At 39.0% G+C, this 13,470-nt stretch overlaps 1 protein-coding gene across 2 annotated transcripts in view; it reads right to left on the bottom strand.

Annotated features, from left to right (window-relative positions):
• The window catches only part of Gpdh1 (Glycerol-3-phosphate dehydrogenase 1), a 47,499-nt gene that overhangs the window by 25,399 nt on the left and 8,630 nt on the right, over nucleotides 1-13,470 (bottom strand). The gene's annotated exons all lie outside the window — the stretch shown is intronic.

The following is a 13,470-nucleotide window of genomic DNA, read 5'->3' as shown; positions in this document are numbered from 1 at the left end:
AAAGAGTATAAAAGGCGACAATTGTAAAGGCGCTGGAATTCAGTTTGATTTGAGTTGTCAAGCAGTTTCGACTAAGACGCTATCTAGCGAGCAAGAGCAGTATTATTTTGAATAGTAGAGTTTCATTTGAGCTATCAATCAGTTTGGTTATTAAGCAAGCTATTCGTTGCACAGTTTGAGTGTTATTGTGAAGTACTTTAATAAAGGCCATTTTGCATTATTACAAATTGGAGTTATTTATTCAACAGTTTAGTGATTCGAACTTAGCAGAGGATTGCAAATAAGAGGATTTGCAAGTAAATTCGTTACAATTGGTGTCAGAAGAGGAATTGTTCCGGAGGACAACAAGGACATGGCAAAGTTCAGTGAATTGAAGATCCAGCAACTGAAGGAGTTGGAGAGCCGTGGATTGAATACAAGCGGCGTTAAACTCGAACTTCAGGCACGGCTACGAGAGGCAATGGAAGCAGAAGGAATTGATGTGGACGAGTATGTCTTTTATCCTGATGGGGACGAGACAACAACAAAAATTGAAGAGAAAAACGAAACATCGCAGACGGTTACCAGCACAGACTTGAACATGATATTGGCTGCAATATCTGCACAAACATCGATAGTAGCATCAATGTCGTCGCAATTGGCATCCCAACTGGAAGCGCAAGAGGCACGTATAACAGAAATGTCATCGCAAATACCCACCAACATGTCATCTCAGCTGGAATCGCAGGAGACACGCATAACATCGAAGATTGAAGCACAAGAAACGCGTATGTCAGAAATGTCGACACAGATTACATCCAAGATGGAAACACAGCTCGAACAACAGAAGACATATATCGCATCCCAACTGGAATCACAGGAGGCACGTATTTCAGAAATGACGTCGCAAGTGTTATCTCAACTGGAAGACCAAAAGACATATATGCCATCTCAATTGGAAGCGCAAGAGGCACGTATATCTGAAATGTCGGCAGAAATTTTGGAACAGGTATCATCAAAACTGGAAGCGCAGGATGCTAAAATGGCTCAATTTCAGGCAGAAGTAGATGATTTAAAAGGTCGTATGGAGCAGTTACAACTAAATCGCCCAGCTGTTTCAGCAAGCAATCCAAAGGTAAAAACACCATCCTTTGACGGTTCTGTCCCTTTCCAGGTGTTTAAGATTCAGTTTGAGAAGACCGTAGCAGTGAACAACTGGACTGCTGAAGATAAAGTTGCAGCTCTGTTCGTGGCATTGAAAGGACCAGCAGCCTAAATCCTACAGACTATTCCCGAATGAGAGCGGAACAACTATGAAGCATTGATGGCCGCTGTCGAGAGACGTTATGGAAGCGAGCATAGAAAACAGATATACCAAATGGAGTTGCTGAACCGCTTCCAGAGGCCTGGTGAAACATTGCAAGAGTTTGCGTTGGATATTCAAAGGCTAGCACATTTAGCGAATGCGGACGCACCCGTGGAGTACACTGAAAGGGTAAAGATTCAGAGCTTTATAAATGGCATACGGGACGTCGAAACAAAGCGAGCTACATACGCAAACCCAAGGCCAACATTCGCAGAAACCGTGTCACAAGCTCTGATTCAGGAAACAGCGTCGCTTCTGTGTAAGCCAGTTTTCAAAGCACGCCGTGTGGAAGTAGAAAGGCCAGAGTGGGTAGACGCAATATTGGAGGCGCTGAAAGGATCGCAAAAGCGGAGTGAAAAAGTTACCAAATGCTTCAAATGCGGGAAGTCCGGTCACATTGCACGTCATTGCGATCTTGGTCCTAATAGTTCCAACAATGGGGGTGGCCGTAAACGCAAAGCTGGAGGAAATGAGCAAGAGCGTGTCGGATGTAAAGAACGAAAACTTGCCCCGGCTATTGAATGTCCTGTGATATCTGTGTCGCAAATTGGAAGGAAATCAAGCAGTCTTACCGTCAGAGGGAATGTGGATGGCAAGGAGCGTGTACTGACTGTAGATACGGGCGCATCTCATTCCTTGATCCGATCTGACTTGGTCAACAGGAGAGTAAAACCGTTACCTGGAGCGAGGTTGCGTACGGTCACTGGCGAGTATAACCAAGTCCGGGGAGAAGTGATCTGTGAAGTCTTAATTGGGAAGGTTATGGTTTTACACAAATTCGTTGTGGCGGAGATTGTTGATGAAGTTATATTGGGAGTGGATTTCTTGGTTGACCATGACATCAAGATCGATATGCAGAGAAGGGTGATGCGTTATGAAAACCAGGATATACCACTTAACTTCAGTTTGCGGAAAGGATTCAGTAATAATCGAGTACTGGTGAAGAAGACTCGACAAAAACCACGGAAGTCAAAGGCAAAGGTTAATAGGTCGAATGGGCCAAATAAAGCAAAACCAAAAGTACCTGCGAGAGAAACACTGGCATTGACAAAACCTAAAAGACGCAGGAAAACGAAGCAACGAATTTCCGAGAAAGAATGCGAGGTAGTTTCCAGCCGGAGCGCACTACTGTTGTGAAACGTGGGAAATCACAAAATAGAAGAGTGGTACATTTGGCGATGCTAGCAGCGTTTAGATCGAGAGATTTGTCTGATCGGGACGATCAGACTTAGGTGGAGGGCAGTGTTACGAATATTAGCAAAACTAAGGAGTGCTGCCATTTCTAAGCCTATGCTAAGCAGTGACGTGAATTCACATCCATAGATCAATCATTATGTATCTACATAAACGAAACAATAAGTGCGTCTACACATATGTACCATGTACGTATATGAACAGCGGAGAGTCAATGCACAAACACATGCATATATCTGAGATACTCCTATAAGTATGCAATGAGAAAAACGGCGGGAAAAAGGCGACGGCTGTTTCGTTTATGCCTATCTTATCTCTTCAAAGACTTTTCTCCGGGTGTGGGATTCGAATCGCATTCTGTTGACAAACAGACTCGAACACAGCTACGTTGTACAGCTTCTTGAAAGCAAAACCTAAACAAGGAAATCTTTAAATTCAAGTCAGGAAATGCCGCCGACGTCATTCCCAACGATCTCAAAACAATCACAAAAAAATCCCAAAATGCTTCCGAAAATATTCCTTGCTTGGTCTCAAACCTTCAGGAAATAAGGCCGAAATTAAACGTCACAATGTCTCAATGACCCTGGGGGCTGTGCCCAATTTTTTTAAATTGTTCGGCTTTATGCCAAATATCACTGGTGTAGGTCAAATATATCAGGTTTTTAAAGAGCTCACTTTTTCAAATGTGAATAAATTTTTTTAAATGTTTATTCCACATACTCTTTTTTTCTGCGTACATTTTCGCAGTAGATCGAACAAGTTTCCATTCACCTAAAATATGACTTGCATTTCAAGAATATCCAGGCAGCGCCGTTAAGCCCCTATTTCTAAGCTTATAAATATCTTTAGTGAAATCTATCGCAATAAAATGCTATTTATGCCCAAGGCTGATATGGTTACACAAGAACATCTGCAAAGAACGTCCGTAACACAAGAAATGCCCATATTCATTTGAAACAAGTAAAGAAGGCTAAGTTCGGGTGTAGCCGAACATTACATACTCAGCTGAGAGCTTAGCTGCGTTGGTTTCGTAGGGTTTCGTAGATGGTTTATTAGTGGTTTTTAATTCCATATCACATACGTTTGGGAAATATCGACCAAATCGTAGACCAAGGGTGACGTTTTTTGGAACGATTTTCCATCATCCTTTGTCAAATAAGGGAAAATCACCATGTAGGAAAATGAACCTAGGGTAACCCTGGAATGTGTTTGTATGACATGGGTATCAAATGCAAGGTATTAAAGAGTATTTTAAAAAGGAGTGGGCCTTAGTTCTATAGGTGGACGCCTTTTCGAGATATCGCCATAAAGGTGGACCAGGGTGACTCTAGTATATGTTTGTACGATATGGGTATCAAATTAAAGTTATTAAGAGGGTTTTAAAAGGAGTGGCCCTTAGTTGTATATGTGAAGGCGTTTTCGAGATATCGACCAAAATGTGGACCAGGGTGACCCAGAACATCATCTGTCGGGTACCGCTAATTTGTTTATATATGTAATACCACTAACAGTCTTCCTGCCATGATTCCAAGGGCTTTTGATTTCGCCCTGCAGAACTTTTTCATATTCTTCCCATTTTACAAAATTTTTTCCAAAGTTATATTTTGTGTGAAAAAACCAATCCAATCACCATATTTCATCCTTTTTTACTTATTTGGTATAAAATTATGGGACTTTTTTCATTTTTCGTAATTTTCGATATCGAAAAAGTGGGCGTGGTCATAGTCGGATTTTACCCATTTTTAATACCAAGATAAAGTGAGTTCAGATAAGTACGTGAACTAATTTTAGTAAAGATATATCGATTTTTAGCTCAAGTTACAGTCTCCGACTAGCGTGAACGGTTGTTGATTTTTTCTGTGCTCTCAATTCGTTTTACCTACACTAGTGCATTAACACACATAGGTAACAGTTACCTCTATTCTCTTTCACATAACCATTGTTTACTAAAATTTACAATGCACATAACTTTTCAAGTTACACGTGCTAAGGGTATCAAGTGCTGTTGTAAGATTTATCGTCATGGCCCGCCGGGCCTCTAACCTGGGGGACAACAGGTTTGCCCTGTTGGCAAATAGTCCCCCCTCTGAAAAAAAACGAAAAAAATTTTGCGAATTTCCTTCTCTACCTGATCCAGTTCAGGCTAGAACAAATCCAAAATACATTGTGGTATCCGCAATAACCGAAAACAAACCACTTACGCATTTCTCATGCTTTGCAGTTGAAAATTCGCTCCAAATCATAAGCAAAGATATCATCAGCGTATCAGAGCTTAGAGACGGAAGCCTCCTGCTCCTTGTGGAAAATATACAGGTAGCCCAAAAATTCCTAGCAGCTAAACAATAAGCAGGAATTTGTGAAATAAATTATAAGTATCACGAGAACTTAAACTTCGTAAAAGGTACAGTCTATGCCCCTTACCAAAGCCACGTGCCAGAAGATGAAATTGTGAAAAACTTGGAGCCCCAAGGGGTGGTCTCCGTGTACAAATTTAAAAAGTTCGACGATAAGTCAAAAGAAAGTGGTGTGGTGTTACTAACCTTTGATTTGTATAAATTACCAGAGTCTATCGATGTCTTGTGGCATAGAGTGAATGTTAGGGAGTACATCCCCAGCCCCATGCTCTGCAAAACATGCCAGTTATTAGGACATACAGTACTGTAAAAACGATCCCTTATGTGTAAATTGCAGTTTACCTCTCCATAGCGACAAGAATTGCTCACGCACAAAGTGCGCCAACTGTGAAGAGGAGCACCACTCCAATTCAAACAAGTGTTCCAAATTTATACAACAGAAAGAAATTCTGAAAATAAAAATTCGACAAAAATGCACACTAAAGCAGGCACAATTCCCACAAACTTCATCACCCACTTCTTATGCTGGCGCAACCAAAAATCACCCTACAAAATTAAATCCACCATCCGCTAATAAAACTAGCACTCCTCCAGTAACCTCGAATCTCAAAGATAAGCAAGGTACTTCTAGCACCCTATCTAAAGAAAACAATAGATTCTCCTTTACTGATCTCAAATCCAAAGAAACAGCAGCTCCATCATCATCCGATAGCAACAACACCACAACCACCACCTTCTCCAACACCTCAGCAGCACCAACTTCCTAATATATTAGAAAACAAACAACAGTTAACATCATCTCGAATGAAAGCATAACCTTAACAACCGCACCATCACTGTCCGAACGCGACAACACCACCACAACTACCTCCACAGACTCAACCTCAATATCAACAACCGCAAACAACGAAGCTAGTTGGGCTCAGTCAGTACCATCTACCTTCTCTCCCATCACAAACCTCACTAAACAACTTTTAGAACAAAACGACTATTACTCAACATACCCGGGATCTTCGGACTCGGATGTTGAGATGTCGAAATAACCCCCTCCTCCCCTCTTTTTCTTTTTTAGTTTTAGTTAAAACCTTTGCCCATTTTTACCAAATGCACTTTGGCATACTGCAATGGAATATCAAAGGACTTTTCAATAACTCACACTAATTACAACTCTTAATCAAAGAGCACTCCCCATCATTCATAGCGCTGCAGGAAATGCACCTACCATGCAACAAAAATGCAAATATCTCGAATTCGTATATACACTATTTCCACAATTTACCCCATAACACCTCTGGCAAACAAGGCATCGCGGTCCTTGTCAAAAAAGGCATCCCACACAAATATATCTCGCTCAATCGCGACTTTGTTCAATCGCCATTGAAATCGATTTAGGCTTCAGATTTACTATGGTGTGTGCATACATCCCTCCACAGCAAACGTTCAACCTGGATAACTTAAGGGGATTAGTTCCTACTTTCAACACCCACGTCATTATAACAGGTGATTTTAACTCGTGGAGATGTAGCAAATCAGAGAGGAAGGACACTAGAGGATCTAATTCTCACAGAGAACCTCGTCGTCCTGAACGACAATGCGACAAACCACTTCTCGTCGCACAAAACTCTAACTAACGTAGATGTAACAATGTGCTCGGCCGCAATTACCCCAAAATTCACTTCATCAACATTAGAGTGCTTACACGGTAGTGACCACTTCCCTGTAATCACAAAACTCACGGTCGGCAGCTCAACCTCTGCTCGCCCCAAACCGAAATTCCAAACGGATAAAGCAGACTGGTCCAAATTTCAAACAATAGCCTGCCAAACCATTGTCGAAGCTAAAAAGTCGAATAACGTCAACAAGGAAGCAGCTACTCTGCACAGAGCCATTCGTACAGCTGCGCACTTTTCAATTCCGCAAACACATTCAAAGCTCTTAAAAGGATTGTCCCATACTGGTCTAGTACCCTCTCCACACTAAGGGAACAAAAAAAGAATATGTGGTGCATTTATCGTAAAGGCCGAACAGAAGCCAACTTGTTGAACTATAAAAGAGCCAATGCTCTATTTAAAAGAGAAATGAAAGAAGCCAAGCGCAAAAGTCTCGAAGAGCTTACAGAATCCCTAAACCCTTCCTCCAACCCCAGAAAAGTTTGGACCGAATTAAGAATACTTACAGGCTCAAATGATTCACACTTCATCAAACTTATAGAAACTAACAGTGGGTCCATTTACGAATCAGATAAGATTGCAAACCATTTCTCAACTTTATGGTCAGATTATTCGAAAGACTCGAACTTTCACAAAAATTTCACGGACCAGAAATATGATGTTGTAAACGAAAAATATCATATGCCTTATTCAACGATTAATAAACAGATTGAATGTCCTGTAACAACTTTTGAATATGACCTCACAATTGGCACCATGTCTGGTAAAACACCTGGCAGAGATAGAATATCTTATCCTATGCTCAAAAACCTCCCTATCCAGGTCAAAGAAAGAGTTGTCGACCTCTACAATAGTATAATCGATCAAGGTGTTATCCCTCAGATGTGGAAACATGCAGTTGTAATACCAATACTCAAAAAAAAGGACTGCGTCACGGAGGTTTCTGGATATAGACCGATCTCTCTCCTTGCCTGTTTAAGCAAGGTACTAGAACGAATCGTCGCGAAGCGGATTATGTGGTTTGCACTTAGAAATAAGTGCATTAGCTCACACCAGACCGCGTTCAAAGAAAAGCAAGGAGCAATGGACGCACTCCTAGTTTTTGACAACTTTATCTCTAACGCTGTATTAACCAAAAATCATGTTTTCACACTCAGCCTCGATTTTGAAAAGGCCTACGACAGGATTGGAATTCATCTAGTCCTGAGACAACTCGCCAGATGGAAATTCGGCTCTAAGATATACAACTTCGTTAAACCATTCTTATTGAACAGAACATTCTCTGCTAAAGTTAACAATAGTTTTTCAAATACGAGTAAGCTATACAACGGCATACCACAGGGCTCGCCCCTATCCGTTGTTTTATTTGTTATAGCATTTGATGAAATTAATAGTATATTCACTAAGTACAAAAGCATATCTCACGTTATCTACGCTGATGATGTGCTTTTATTCACAAAATGCAAAGAGCACTGTCTAGTACAGAAAGATTTTAATGAAATCCTTGTAGACATTTCCATCTGGTCAAGTCTCTCTTGCACATGAAAAATTTAAGATATTCCACATTTGCAGAAAGCACATCTGCCCATCTATAAGTTTAAGCTTAAATAATGTAAATATTGCCAATAGTTCTAGTCTAAAATTCCTTGGAGTTATTTTTGATAAAAAGCTTACGTTTAAGGACCATTGTAAATATCTAAAAGAATGTCTAACAGTACGTCTTAATATTATAAAATATCTTTCGTCCAAGCACTGCTTGGTACACACTGCAACACTAATAAATATCACAAAGGCACTAATCTTATCAAAGATAGACTACGGACTAGCCATTTACGGACATTGTTCAAAAAGTAAGCTAAAACTAGTTACCCCACCGTACCCCACAGCAGCTCGAAGAAGCATACGTGCTTTTCCTACGTCACAACTAAATTGCGTACTAACAGAAGCAGGACTTCCATCTATAAGTGAGCGAGTAAAGCACAGCACGCTAAAACTCATCCCGAAGGTACTGCATGGCAATAACTATTTGATTTACAATCTATCAGCAGCCGAAGCCAAAAGAAAGAGGCAACTAAGGCAACCCTCCACGATAGCAAAGTGCGTGTTGTTGGCCAGAGAGTTGGGCTTAAACTCCACCCCTATAAAGCCTACAAACAACAAACCTCCACCATGGCAGTGCTTTAAGGACATCATTTGCACGGACCTAATCCGACATCGGAAAAGTGTAACTAGCCCGGTCGTGTACCAACAGATCTTTAAGGAATTAGCCTCAGGCTTTGCAAACGATGAATGGCACTTCTTATACACTGACGCCTCGAGATTAAATTCAGTCAGTGCGTTTGCGGTTGTCGATGCAAACGAGAATACGTTAAAGGCAGGGCATCTGCTTCCATTTTGCTCAGTATACACAGCTGAAGCCCTAGCGATATATTTAGCTGTGCAATATGCATCTGAAACCAAACAAAAATATATAATATGCTCTGATAGCCTATCCGCAATAAACATGTTAAATAACGCAAGCAATAAATCTGATATTGCACTATCGTTTCGATCGATGTTAGCTGACAAAACAGAAATGATAAAAATTATGTGGGTTCCAGGCCATGTCGGTATCAAAGGCAATGAAGCAGCGGATCAAAGGGCAAAGTTGGCCCCAAATGAGCCATTGATCTCTTCCGAAGTAATGCTGGCTCCAGACTTCAGACGGCTTATTACAAATCATCTTGGCGCAACCAAATTGAGTGAATGGCAAAACTTCAATCACCACTACAAAAATTACAACATAAGTGGAGAAAAACCAGTTTTTCCACAGAAAGTTTTATGCAGCGACTTAAAAGCGTTTATACGTCTGCGTATCGGCCACACTATAGTAACTCACAGCCATATAATTAAAGTAGAAACACAGACGCAATGTCCGTTTTGTGCTACCCGGACATAGTCTGTAGTCCATCTTCTAGACGAATGCACAAATTTACAGAACGCTCGTGCCGAAGTTTTTGGAAACACCACTCCATCTAACTATTTGCGAAATATGGAACTAAAGAACATACAAACAGTAGCTAAATTCTTAAAATTGTCAAATTTGAAAAAAACTAGTTTAAAAAGACAAATAGATATATGTACATATATGCACATATGTATGTGTAACTACCATTAATGATATAAGATTCAAGTAAAATACTAAGTAGTCTGAAGGAGAGCCTAAGGTCTGTGTTACTTGTACTCCTTCTATTGTAATTTGGTGATTTATCACCTCTTTTCTATATAATAATAATAATAATAATAGCTCAAGTTATCGTGTTAACGGCCGAGCGGAAGGACAGACGGTCGACTGTGTATAAAACTGGGCGTAGCTTCAACCGATTTCGCCCATTTTCACAGAAAACAGTTATCATCACAGAAGCAATGCCCTTACCAAATTTCACATGGATTGGTAAATTTTTGTTCGGCTTATGGCGTTTAAAGTATTCTAGACAAATTAAATGAAAAAGGGCGGAGCCACGCCCATTTTGAAATTTTCTTTTATTTTTGTGTTTTGTTGCACCATATTACTGGAGTTGAATGTTGACATAATTTACCTATATACTGTAAAGATATTCAATTTTTTTTTTAATTTGACTTTAAGAACATTTTTTTTTAAAAGTGGGCGTGTTCTTCATACTATTTAGCACACATATAGTAATAGGGGTAACGTTCCTGCCAAATTTCATCATGATATCTTCAACGACTGCCAAATTACAGCTTGCAAAACTTTTAAATTACCTTCCTTTAAAAGTGGGCGGTGCCACGCCCAATGTCCAAATTTTTACTAATATTCTATTCTGTGTCATAAGGTCAACCCACCTACCAAGTTTCATCGCTTTATCCGTCTTTGGTAATGAATTATCGCACTTTTCCTGTTTTTCGAAATTTTCGATATCGAAAAAGTGGGCGTGGTTATAGTCCGATATCATTCATTTTAAATACCGATATGAGATGAGTGCTCAGGAACCTACATACCAAATTTCATCAAGATATCTTAAAATTTACTCAAGTTATCGTGTTAACGGACAGACGGACGGACGGACATGGCTCAATCAATTTTTTTCGATACTGATGATTTGGATATATGGAAGTCTATATCTATCTCGATTCCTTTATACCTGTACAACCAACTGTTATTCAAACAAAGTTAATATACTTTGTGTGCAAAGCACGCTGAGTATAAAAATAATGATACTCGCACGGTTGTATGTCAAATAAAAGTCGCAAGATAAGAGAAACACCTTATCAAATTCAATATTGATTATCAGTAGTCTACTCCCAATTTGTGCTTTCCTTAGCTCTTCTTCTTCTTAGTAGGTGACTAATTGTTTAAAAATGTTCGCTGTTTGCGGTTATGCAATGTGTGAGGGTTATTAAAAATATAGAAAGACCCTACTGACTAGCACTAGATGTTTGATTTAAAATGTATGCTTTGGCCGGACGATGCTAGTGGCAAAATCTTAATTACGAAATCAGACTTCGAACGCTGTTTTAGGTATCTCGGCTATGGACACCAGAAGGCTGCCTTCTAGGATCCAGACAGCAGTGCGACCTGCTGGAAGTGAGAGAAAAACGGCTATATAACCTCAATCTGCACCATAGCCCAAAACAATCTTACCGGGTCTGCAGCATGTAGCGCATTCAATGCAAATATGTACAATAGTACAAAGCGAAGCGAAGCAAACCGTTCAACTCTTAACGCAGATAAACAAAGATCCTTTGCCCAATCTTTGCATTCGACAGATAAATGGTTATAGGCCTTGCCACAGAGTTTTTCGAACGTAAATAGACGCAAAAAGTTTACATATTCTTAGCAGATGTCGCCCTTTCTGTCAAAGTCGAAGTTTTATGTAAATTCGACCAAATGTGCATTTATGTGAAGAAATACAAAAAATAAACCTGACAACACTAGAAAATAAACAACCTTCAAATATTTACAACAATTTACAGGAAATTTAAATATAATAGTGTGAGAAAATCGATTACAGCTATGTTAGACAATCAGAACCGCGACCCTCACAAGAACCGACACTAACGAAATGAGAAATAGAAAAAGAGGCAGTTTTAAAAGTAACAACAAATATAAAAGAAAGAGAAAGTTCAAGAGCAAAGGTAAAAAATCGAATAACAACAATAATGTGTACATACATACATATGTTTAGTTGTACATAAGTAACGAGGCACAATGGTCTAAAAGGTCATATTTTAGTCGAAAAATTTAGTTAGAAAAACAATTGGAAAGGAAAAGTTTTTTTTTAATAAAAAAAACATATGTAAGGCGCGAATAGATTTTGGGCTGAGCTTCTCTTCCAATTTGCTCCTTTTAATTTCTCCGCATCGCAGCCCTACTTATTGTGTGTGTACATCAGCTGCTCGAAATCACGTCCATTCCGACAGCACTAATAATCAATTCCGTTGCTCGGCATCACAGTCCATCCCGACAACTGATTTAATAATGTATATACATATTTTATAATATAACTTTGGCCACTATGTATGCTTCTGTAATTTATTCTGTAATCCGCAATTATATTTAGTATGATTAATTGTAAAATTTGTAGAATAATAAATAAAAAATATTAAAAAATAAAAATAAAATTGGTGGGACGGGACCTACATATTTTATGCCGAGAGGCAACTTCGCTTAGAAAAAATGTTTTTAATTGAAAAAACTTGTTTCCAAAATTTTGATGTTGCTTTGCCCGTGACGTGAACCGATGATCTTCGGTGTGTTATGTGGGGCACGCTACCACCCTGCCACGGCGGCCGCCGTTTAATAGATAATGCTTTAAAAAATGAATAAACCTTTTTCTCAGATTCACATTTCGTTGGCTGCTGACAATTTTAGCGAGGCTAAAAATAGCCAAAAGATTTGATTCCCAAACACAAACTCTGTAGGCCTAAAACGTTCTCCAAATAAAAAACAAATTCAAATTTACAATCCCGAATTGAGACAGAATACAAAATCCCCAAACCAAGAACAACTAGGAAAGTTGCAATTCATGTTCAGAAAATTACAAATTAAGTTATGTACACTTTGCACACGTACAGTTATGAACAAGAAATAAGCATTTGCATTTTGTCAAATTCCACCTTTTTATATTAGCGATAATTTAGAAAAAAACTTTCATGAATTTCGTAGCTGAAACTATGCAAACTAATCTCAAAAAATTCGATACAATTTTTCCAAAATTTCGGGCTTTTTAATTGAAGTTTTGTGAATTTTTTGAGTTTACAGTTTTGTAGCCTAATCAATATGTACAAGTTATAGGTCGCTCCAAATTCGTATTGATTTTTGACAGGTTTTTCATATTTTCTTGCATACGAAGTTTTATATTTTTTTATGTACTTCCAATTCGTTTTAATGGGTTAATTTTTTATATGAGACCTGTAAAAACCACAGAAAACGAAGTTAATTGACGAAATTAGATAAAAATTGCTAGTGCTATGCTTCTAAGTTCAGCTGATAGGCCCGTAAAGATGTCATATCGAATGGGGAATGTCGCGCAGTACTAACAAATTTCTTAGGCGCTTTTAGAAACACATTTTCCACCGGTTGATGATGCGAAGAAGCCATACAGTGTCGCTGTTTAAGTCAAAGATTGTAGAATGGGTCATGGGAGATAATCTTTGATGAGTGTATAAGAATGTATTGAGTGCTGCAATCTTGAAGGACGGCTCGCAACAACTTTCTGCCAAAAGCCGGAAAAATCAATGAGTTGTACCCAAAAGACTACATACAAAAAAATGTTGGTGTAAAAACCACGCTTTCTGGTGTTGTTCGATATAAAAAGGAAAATAATTCAATAAATGCTGAAAAATTGTTCTAAAAACAGACAATGAGATTTATGCCGAACATCTCTTACGATTAGCATCATGCTCA

Source organism: Eurosta solidaginis, chromosome 1, assembly GCF_040869045.1.
Source record: "Eurosta solidaginis isolate ZX-2024a chromosome 1, ASM4086904v1, whole genome shotgun sequence".
In the NCBI taxonomy this organism is placed as follows: domain Eukaryota; kingdom Metazoa; phylum Arthropoda; class Insecta; order Diptera; family Tephritidae; genus Eurosta; species Eurosta solidaginis.
This window is presented reverse-complemented; position numbering and strand designations above follow the sequence as displayed.